The sequence below is a fragment of the Castor canadensis genome, chromosome 13, assembly GCF_047511655.1.
Source record: "Castor canadensis chromosome 13, mCasCan1.hap1v2, whole genome shotgun sequence".
Classification (NCBI taxonomy): domain Eukaryota; kingdom Metazoa; phylum Chordata; class Mammalia; order Rodentia; family Castoridae; genus Castor; species Castor canadensis.
The window spans coordinates 83,513,954-83,523,977 of NC_133398.1; the positions used below are offsets into that span (position 1 = coordinate 83,513,954).

A 10,024-nucleotide genomic window follows, 5' to 3' on the forward strand; every position below is an offset into this window, starting at 1 on the left:
AACAATCTGTTTTCAAGGGTACTAAGAATTTAACAATCAGCATCCACAAGTTGGTAAAAGCCAACTGTAATACACCCAACTGTAGTATATCCCGTGAGCATCTCCATTAAGTTTTGATTTTGAGCCTTTAGTGAACACACACCAAATACAACCCAATTGGAAGTATAGTTTATTGTCTGGCAAGCTAACTGTAAATTAGTTACCTTTTTACTTAAGGATTAAGAAAAAAGTAAAAAGACACTAAAACCCAAATACCTTAGCATGATTGCATTTTAATAATACTATAATCATAAATATGCATCCTGTAGGAGAACAATTTATCGAAATCTAAAGGGACTTTGAGAATTGAGAACACTATTTGAAAAGGAAGGATTAGTGAATTTAAGAAAACCTAGTACATATCTGACCTTTGAAATGTTGTTTTTACCAGCTGGCTGCCATATGCATTTTTCCATGGTTTGGTCATGACTGACTTCCTAGGGTAAGAAGGCACTATGAGAATGAAGATATTATTCCCACATTCTGCTCAAATGACAAACATGCTTTATGGAAGAAGTTACACCTTCAGAGGTTGGCACAGCCTAACAAGCCTTCTCAAGATGGAGTTGCAAGTAAGTTATTAGCAATTGATTAGCAGTGAGTAAACCATCTCTGGTCCAATATCCAACAGTCTTTCATTCATATATTTTCTTTTTTGTTATCAATATGCTTCAGATTTTCTGAAGAATTTTGTATACTTTCTACTAGAGTTTGGATCTGGAAGGTTCTCCAAAGGCCAATGTGTTAAAGTCTTGATCTTCATCTTGGTGTTACGGGGAGGTGGTAGAAACTTTTCAGGTCTTCCTGTCATCAGTGGGGAGTGTGTGGGTGTGCCCTCAAAGGAGAAAGCCAGACCCTGAAACTTTTTCATGTTCTCTTTTGCTTCCTAGCCATGAGGTGAATAGCTTTGCTCCCCAACATGTATTTTTGTGGCTCATAAACGACAAGACAAACTGAGAAGACACTGAAACTTCTGAAACAGTGAGCCAACATAAAACTTCTCTGTTTATAAGTCAATTGTTTCAGGTATTTTGTTGCAGAAAATGGAAAGATGACTCACTTCCAGAATAACTTTTTGACTATGTTAAGCTTTTCTTGTTATAATTAGAATAATGCTCTGAGTTCCCTAAATTAAACATCAGGTAGGTACAGATTGTGAGAAGGAGCCAGTGTACCTAATATTATGGAGAAGCAGCATATAATTAAAATTTGCAGAGGGGAGTATTCTTCTAAGTTATCATAAGCTTGATTTATGGGAGGTCTCCCAAATCTACAAAAATATTCTTCCACTTGTTAGGCAGTACTTAATCTAAAGATTCTGGTTGAAAGAATTAAAGGGTTCTTTCCCTGGCTACATTGTTAATATATTCATTCAACAAAATGTGATAAACCTTTCCACACCATGGCTTGTGATCCGGGAAAATCCAGGGGTGGTACCATCATTCTGAAGACCCAGCAAAGTGGACTCCTTTGATCAAAAACTGAGCCAGACAGTATGGTCATGGAAGAACTTAAGGCAGGGAGATGCTCAAATCCTCCCAGAGACTGGCATTCACTCCAGTATCTGAAAAGAAATTACTCAGATACAAAGGAATTACCATGTGAATGGTGTTTCCGCACAATTTCTGCATATGCCGCCTTGCATTTTTATGAAGACGACAAACATAAACCAGCGTGAGAAAGCAGGTGCCTTTTTCCACCATATCTTTTGAACATCAGTATTTCCCAGCAGTTAACTGCATGTGTTAATGGCCAAGGCACAGAAAGGTTTTGATTTGGATCCAAACTCTTCACCCAGAAGCAGCTTTTTGTTGTATATTTTAAGCTTGGAGCTTTTGATCCAGATTCATTATATGGCAGATGATTTAAATAAGAAGGCAAGGAGGCTGATTGAAGGGAACTTCATAAGATATTGGAGTCTCAAAGAATATTACAGCTCAGAGGGATTTCTTTTTTGGAGCCAAATTCCAATCCCACCTATAGAGTTAAAGCCATTAATTATTAAGCATGGGATTATATATTAACATTACAAGATATCAGGTTGACAGCACATTGCAATGAGCCTTCAGATTGTGATGTCTCATCCTAATGATGATGATAAGATAGGACTGAGTGGCAAATTGCTATTGCTTTCAGTTGAAAATTTGAAAAGCTGTGCCCTGATCCCTTGTTACAGAGAGCTGCTATTCGTTTGGCAGCACTCCTGGCAGAAATAAGCTCTGGGTCTGGTGTGGTGGCAGTCGAGATGTTAATTCACAAGACAGCAAGCAGAGGGAAGCTGCTAAGTGGCACAGTGGGTTAATGATGCACTACAGTGCTTCGCCATGGGAGACATATGGGCTGAATTCTGGCATTGTTCACAAGTGAAAATTGGTTTACCAATCTTAGCTTAGTCCCTGGTGGACAGTTGTCCTTGTCCTAGTCCTCCTCAGATGTTGTCCTAATTTTCTGCACAGGAGAGGCTCAAGTCTGCAAGAGCAGGAAGGTTACTTATAAGAGTGAAATTGGCTTAGCAGAGTTAGAGCAGGAAATGGGCCCAACATCCTCCTTCTTTTAATCTTGGTCACTGCCAGTATCTCATTTTCACAAGCATGAAAATCCACTCAGGGCAGCAAAAGAAAGGCAATAAATAAGGCCAATTTCCTTTCGGCTAAAACTACATCCCCAAAGAGCTAAGCAGGCTTAGCATTAATTTATTAAAAAGGGGACACTTGTGTGCACAGACCTTGCCCTCTGTAGAGGATCATGAAACCAAAAGATTAAGAGAGGAATAGCTTAGTCAAAAATATATGCATTTCTGGAATAGTTGTGTAAGATAAAATTCTGGGTGGGTGTAATTCTTCTGATTATAATACTCATGTCTTTAATATCAAAGAATTATTGAAAAATATTTATAGTTTTATAATGTATTGCATATTTTACAGGACAGTTTTTTTCATCTTCAATAAGAGCTGTTCCTTTAAGAGAAATTCATTTAATTTACTCCCCCCACAGGGAAAATATCACCAGAAATAAGCGCTAAAAAACTGCAAATAGAATAAAATGGTGAGAGAAAAAATTTAATAAAAATATTATACATAGGAACTCAAATGGGAAATAAGAGGAAATTACAGAAGTCAATAGCACTATCTTTTTAATTTAGAAAATAACAAAAGTTATATTGTAATAGAAACTAAAGCATTAAGAGATGAATAAAATGAATGATGCTGAAAAGTAGGAAGAAATATCCATGACCAAAAAATAAAAAAATAACAAAGAAAAGTGAAAACTAAAATGCTGAAATACTATTTTATAAATTTCAGGCTATTCAGATATTCTCAGCCTCTACAATAATAATTATTTTCTTGGATTATTTAATATGTTCTCATTAATTCTACCATCAAAAAATCGTTCCTCACTCATCTTGCTTTCTTTTTTTATTTTTAACAGTTATGAGGAACGTTTCATATTCATTATTAAAAATATATACTTAGTCGTCAAATACTTCAACAGAAGAATCTAATAGAACATGAGAGATTTATAAACATCAAAGTAGAAAACAGGAGAAAGGTTCAGACTATTTGTTCAAACAAATAATTTACTTTTTCCAAAATCATGATTTTTGAATGGTGGTAGCTGCATCAAGACCACATTTTTCCTTCTTTGAGATTTAATCTCATTGTCTATACAAACTGGGTCAGCTTACTGAAGTTACCATCATCCATTATTCGCTTTCAGAAAAAATTCTTCTTTCATGGGCTGTTTATCCTCCAATTCCCATGCCAAGTTTCCAAGTGAGTTTTCAAAATCTTGCTCTTCTATGATTGGTCACATCACCTCTTTAGACTGCCTTTGCTCTCTAGGCCCATTCACCTAATCCTTTATTCCCTTCCTATAAGGCTTTCATTGGCACCTTTGGCCCACTGTGATCTCTTTTTCCCCTAATGATTGACAACTGTTCTTCATTAGGAATCATAAAGCAAGGTCAAGAGCCAGTGCCTCATGCCTGTAATACTAGCTTCTAGGAAAGCTGAGACCAGAAGGTTTGTGGTTCAAGGCTAGCCCAGGCCAAAAAAAATTGCAAGCCTGAATATCAACAGAAGAAAGCTGGGCATGGTGATGCATGCTTGTCATCCCAGCAAGGGAGGAAAATGTAAAATATAAAAGGATCATGGTCCAGCCTGGCCTGGAAAAAGCAAGACCCTATCTTCAAAATAACCAATCAAAAAAGACTGGTGGTGCCGTTCGAGTGGCAGAGCACCTGCCTAGTAAGTGCAAAGCCCTGAGTTCCAACCCAGTACCATTGTTAGAAATATTTTTAAGATACTGGGGTGTCACGAGAGAGAGGACACAACTGAGAAGTCAACAGGCAAGGCAAAATTTACTTCTGCAGAAGGGTGCACCACAGACAAAGAGCAAGAACACCCAGTGGGGAGTCCACTGGAGTGGAGTTTTATCTCTAATGCAATGCTGCCCCTCCCCTGAATTGGACAAGTTTTGGGTTCACAGTCCATGCAGTTAGCTAATTGGAAAGAGGATCAGGAGGGGGCTTTGAAGTTCAAGGAAGCAATAACTGTTTCAGGTTATCAGCTCTGGAACCAGGGCATCTAGCAGAATTTTGTCCAGCTGAGAATAGCAGCCCTTTGTTCGTAATAGAAACTTTTATCACATTAGGCAGAGTTCATGAAGCAAGGGTATGGGAAGCAAGTTAGTGAGACTAACATTTGTAATACCTGCGGTTATTGATTAAATCCTTTTGACAGAAAAGACCCAACCCAAGTTGATTCTCACATCACAAAAAAAAAAAAAAGGAGAGAGAGAGAGAGAATTATAAAGTAGGGCTTTGGGTGTAACTCATTGGTGAACTACTTTTCTAGCATGTCTGAGGCCCGGGATAGACCCCCAGAAAAAATAAATAAAAATTAAAAAATTAAAAGCAGCCAAAACCTTGCTTTGGCATTCCCTATTTGACTTTATGAGTTTTTCATGTGTCTTTGTCTAGTCTCTCCAACAGAATTTAAGATTAAGAGAAGAACTTGGATGCATACAGTAGGTTTTCAATAAACACTTTGAAATTATATATGTATATATACATATCTATACATACAATAACATTTCTCTCTGACTTTACATATCTATTTAGATGATCCAGAATACCTTGAAACTGCCTTCTGAGAGGAGCAGCTCAATAAATCTGTTTGAATGAATGTTCAGTATACGATAATTACAACTTTTTCTTTTAACAGATTATCCTCCCTAATTCTCATAAGATATTTAAAACCTTCCTAAAATTTAAATGGAACATAAAGCAGAATCTTTTAATTCTCTATTATTAAGCTGATAATGACAGATTTTTAAAGTAATGAGACGGCATTTTGATTTTGAAACACTCCATTTAATACTTTTAAATTATGATATGATTCAATGCAATTTTAGATTCTTCTAAAATAAATTGTGACAAATTTGAAATTCTTTAAAACTCTTTGAGAACTTTCCTGCATAAAGCATAAGATATGAAGAGTTTTTATTTAATTTTAAGGAAAATAACAAGTTCAACTAGAACTATCTATGCATCAAAGTACTTGGACTACAATTTGACTTACATATGTCTCAATGTTAGATTTTCTGAGACTTTCAGAATCTATAGCTGTCTGTTGGTGCAATGCTGGTCTATTTTCTTCTGGTGCAAGAGATTTTGAATAGAATGTATCCATAAATTACCCATATATTGTTGGAATTAACCCATGGGTTAATTGCCCATGTATTGTTGGAATATAAGAATGGCAGAAATAGTAGAAGGAAGAAAGGAAGGGAAAAAACTCAAGGGTGAAAAGGAATGACAAAAAGGATGACCATTAGTAATATATTATTCTGGGAGATGAATCTCCAAGCTCAGCACTGTAGCTAGTGTAGTAGAGAGCAGACTTAGGTCCAGAAAACACGTAATTATGTCTGTGGGCAAGCACCTGTTCTGGATGAGTCACTTTAAGAAACTATTGTTATAAGTGAACAAACAAGCCAAGAAACAACAAACGGTTCCTAGCAGTAACATTAAAGTAAGCTATAAATATTATCTGAAATAATATTTTAGAGTTAAGATTACTGACCAGTGTACTGTGGCACAAATGGATGCTACAGATAGGCTATAGCTAAAAATTAATCTTCTCAGCTCTCAGAGAAACCAGGCAGAGCCTGGGGTAGCTGGCACTCCTACAGAAATCCAATCAGTTTGCTGTGAGATGCCTTCAAATACTACTTTTTTATACATGTATGAAGAATGAGCCAGAAGAAAGAAGAAAGCTTGAAGAAATTATTTACTATCCTCAGTAGTATCCAAGAGAACACAACTTTCATTTTAAAAAAAGCATAAAGTTGATACATTTTTAACATTTGCATTTGTTTATTGAATACAAGCATGAGATATCTGAATCAATTGATTTTATTATTAATTACTGTAATAGCTATATTAATTCCCTACATCCCAATTTCTTTTCCTCTTCCAGGTGATGCAATGAGATTCATATGGACAACTTGGCATATGTAGGTTCATTCATCAGGAAGAGTCCTGAAATTAGAAATCCAGGAGTTAATATACATGTTGCCTTCTCCCATCTGAGAGAAAAGAGGAACTACTCTCCCTAATGTAGTGAAATTCTTCTTATATAGAGAAGGGGACTATCCCTGGGTTCTAGAACTTTGGCATGTAGTGTCTCAAGATTTATATATTCTGTAAATTACTTAAATATCCTGATTTTATGTCCCTTTGGAATGTAAATATACATGCTTGTTTAAAAGGAAAACAAAAAAAAAAAAAAGCCAAGGACATTCTCAGGTATACTTTGGAGGGCTGAAATAAGACTTCTTTCCATATGGGAAAGCATAGTTTTACCTACATTCCAAAACCTAAAATAAGAAAAGTCTGCTTCTAGTTGTAGATTGGCACATGCACAAAGTTAAATTGTGCTGATAAATGAAGAATCTCATGCTCATTAAGGATAAAAAAAAGAAAGTTAACCATTGATACTACCACTATTTTCAGAGTAGTTAAGGTTTCAAAGCTTTTGGCATGAATTACATACTGCTTACCTCAGGAAACTTATTCTGATGTGGGATTCAAACAACTAAAGAGTTAATGATGAAACAATTAGTATATGCCAGGAAGGAGGAGAAAAGAAGGGTAGCAATCTCAGTATAGGTTTGAAAAACAGACTGAGACGGCTGGTTTGGGAAGAATGAGTTGGAATGAGCCTTACAAAGACTAGGAAAGAATGTCCCAGCAGGGCATGGAACATTCAGTTTGATGGAAGGAGGACGTCTTTCCAAATGTAAGCAGAACACTCGGTAAGAGAAAGTATGGCATTCGTTATGTTTAAATCACAATTTAGTCAAGACAGGCTCAGAGCATAAACCTGAAGACATAATTGTGGTCAAGATTCTGCAAGTGCTTATTTGATAGGTGAGGAATTTGCACTGTAGCTAGTGTAGTAGAGAGCAGACTTAGGTCCAGAAAACACGTAATTATGTCTGTGGGCAAGCACCTGTTCTGGATGAGTCACTTTATTTAAGCAGAAGATTAATCTGTTAGAAATTTTTATTTCATTTCTTCTGTAGTTCATATCCAAGGTCTATTGTTTCAACTTTTCTATGATACTTATTTCCTCTAGGTCTTAGTTTTCTAATCTCTAGAATAGAGATTATAGCAAGACTGCAATAATTTGGCCATTGTAGTGATGAAAACAGAACACTTTGAAAGGTGTATATGATACATTGTAAATACTGTACAAATGGCTGTTTTTATGAAAGGATTCTTAAAGACAGGAAAAACGTAATTGAATTATAAATTCTTTCTGAACAACTAAGAAGTTATTGCACAACAATCTAAAAAAGAGATATTGCCAGCAGTCTGAGTCAGAGAGACCTGGGCCCCAGGGGTCCCAAATGACCAAGTTAACCATTCACCACAAATCCAAGCAACAGAGAGATGAGTGGAACAGAAAAGGAATTTATTTCAGCATGATCAACACCAAAGTTAAACACTCTAAAAGATGATTCAAGTCCTTCCCTCAACCAAACTTCTAGATTTTATGGCATAACTTCAAACCAAATAAAATATTTGTACTTACAATTTGATTTGCCTTACTTGCTGTTTGTTTATGTGCTGCATCACACACTAGGATATCACATTTTTCTCTGAGGGCAATCACTGCAAACAGAAATATTAAGTCTTACTAATATTAACTAAGCTGTTGTAGGTAAAGCCAGAGTTGACAAATGATATGATGTTCTCAGCCTCAGGGACAGTGAAGAGGAACTTCAAGGTGATATTACAACTATAGAACATGTACATGTACCCTGTATGGAGCCAATAGTGTGTGATAATTCAATAATATCTCAGGGAATTCCACTGAATGACAACATGATAAGAATAATTTGTTCAATACAAATACTGACCACTAGCTACCCTTACACTTATTAGTTATAAAAACACTTGAAATACTACATAATTGCTGATTAAGGTTATATTAGCTAAGAAAGGGGTTTTGATGCAGGTCTGAGGACAGTGTTTTAAGTTTTTATTCATGTGTTTGACTTTTAATCATAATTGATGATATTAGCCAGAATTCCTTGTACTACTATTTATATATGTGTGTGTGTGTATAGATGCAGATATATATATGTAGTTTCTTGAGCAAAAATTTTAGAGAATATATTAAAAGTGAAGAGCTAATCTGCACCAAGATATTATTTCCTATAGAAAAAAAGATGAAAACGTAAGTATTAAAACTATGAGAATCAAATTCTATGTATCTCAAAGCTACAGATTAGTAACAACTATGATGAAGTATAATCACACATAATCAATACATCTAAATCACAGTGTTTCTTGTCACCTTTGTATTTTTCCCTAGCACATTACTAGATATCCTGTCCGTCTTTAATAAATTTTTATTAGAGCAGATTAATTATAGATATTTCAGTTCAAGCTATTATGGAAATAAATTTTTTAAATTGAACCAATTGATTCATTGTCACACATTGTATTTTAATAACAAATATAGTTTTAAAGAACTCTAGATCACTATAGGCAACAATTTATCAGGAGCATTCTTTCCTTTAAGAGATAAAAGAGAAAAGCTACTGTCACACTGTAACATAGACACAATCTTTGCATAAAAGAAAGGTCTGAAGTGAGGGTGAATAGCCTTCAAAATGGTGCTTGTGAGACTGGGTGTGGTGATATACACTGTAATCCCAGCTGCTAAGGAAGTACAGACAGAACACTAAATGTCCCTAGGTTCCAAATGTTTTCTTTCCAGTATAGCAGGAAAGATAATAAGTTTAAAGTAGATATAATTATTATTGCCCTTAATTCAACCTTAGGAAAAGAATAAACTATTCAAAGAATGGAGCAATTGTCCTGTATCACTTACACTGGCTACCCAGAATGTCAGATGTAAAATATAGCCCTCACGTTAGCTTTAATACAAAAAGTTGCCGTCTCTGTTGACAAAATTGCCAAAGGGCATGAGGTGTTCTTATCCAATTTCAGGCTTATCCTGATATTCAAAAAAGGATTCCTTACTTGAAAGAGACATTAGACCTTAAAAAATTAGAAAGATGGTTGAGGAAGAAAGATGAATTTACTTATAGAAATGGTTTCCTTCCTCATCTGAATCTCTCTGTTCTGATTAGCTCTTAATGGAAAGATTCATATTTTTACACACCAACGAAGTTTTGGCTGGATTTATTTCCCACCAAAGACCATAATTTTCTGTTGTTTTTGTAGATAAAATGTCACAAATCACTTCTGTTGGATGAATGTCTTTGTTATACCATCTGAAATTTTGAAAAAAAAATGTCCTATTCATCTAAAGAGAGAAAAAGAAACATAACATTACTGATTCAACCGTGATAGCTATTTCTAAGGCAGAATTAAAATAGCATAATTTCAGCAATTTTCTTTTTTACATTAATACCATAGTTCATTATTTTATACATCGAGGCA

At 35.3% G+C, this 10,024-nt stretch overlaps 1 long non-coding RNA gene across 1 annotated transcript; it reads left to right on the forward strand.

Moving 5' to 3' along the window:
• The first annotated feature begins 381 nt into the window (after window positions 1-381).
• On the forward strand, window positions 382-8,098 carry LOC141415666 (uncharacterized). Its single transcript, XR_012440651.1, has 3 exons — window positions 382-611; window positions 930-1,020; window positions 6,522-8,098. It is a non-coding gene; the product is annotated as an uncharacterized lncRNA (long non-coding RNA).
• The last annotated feature ends 1,926 nt before the right edge of the window (window positions 8,099-10,024 follow it).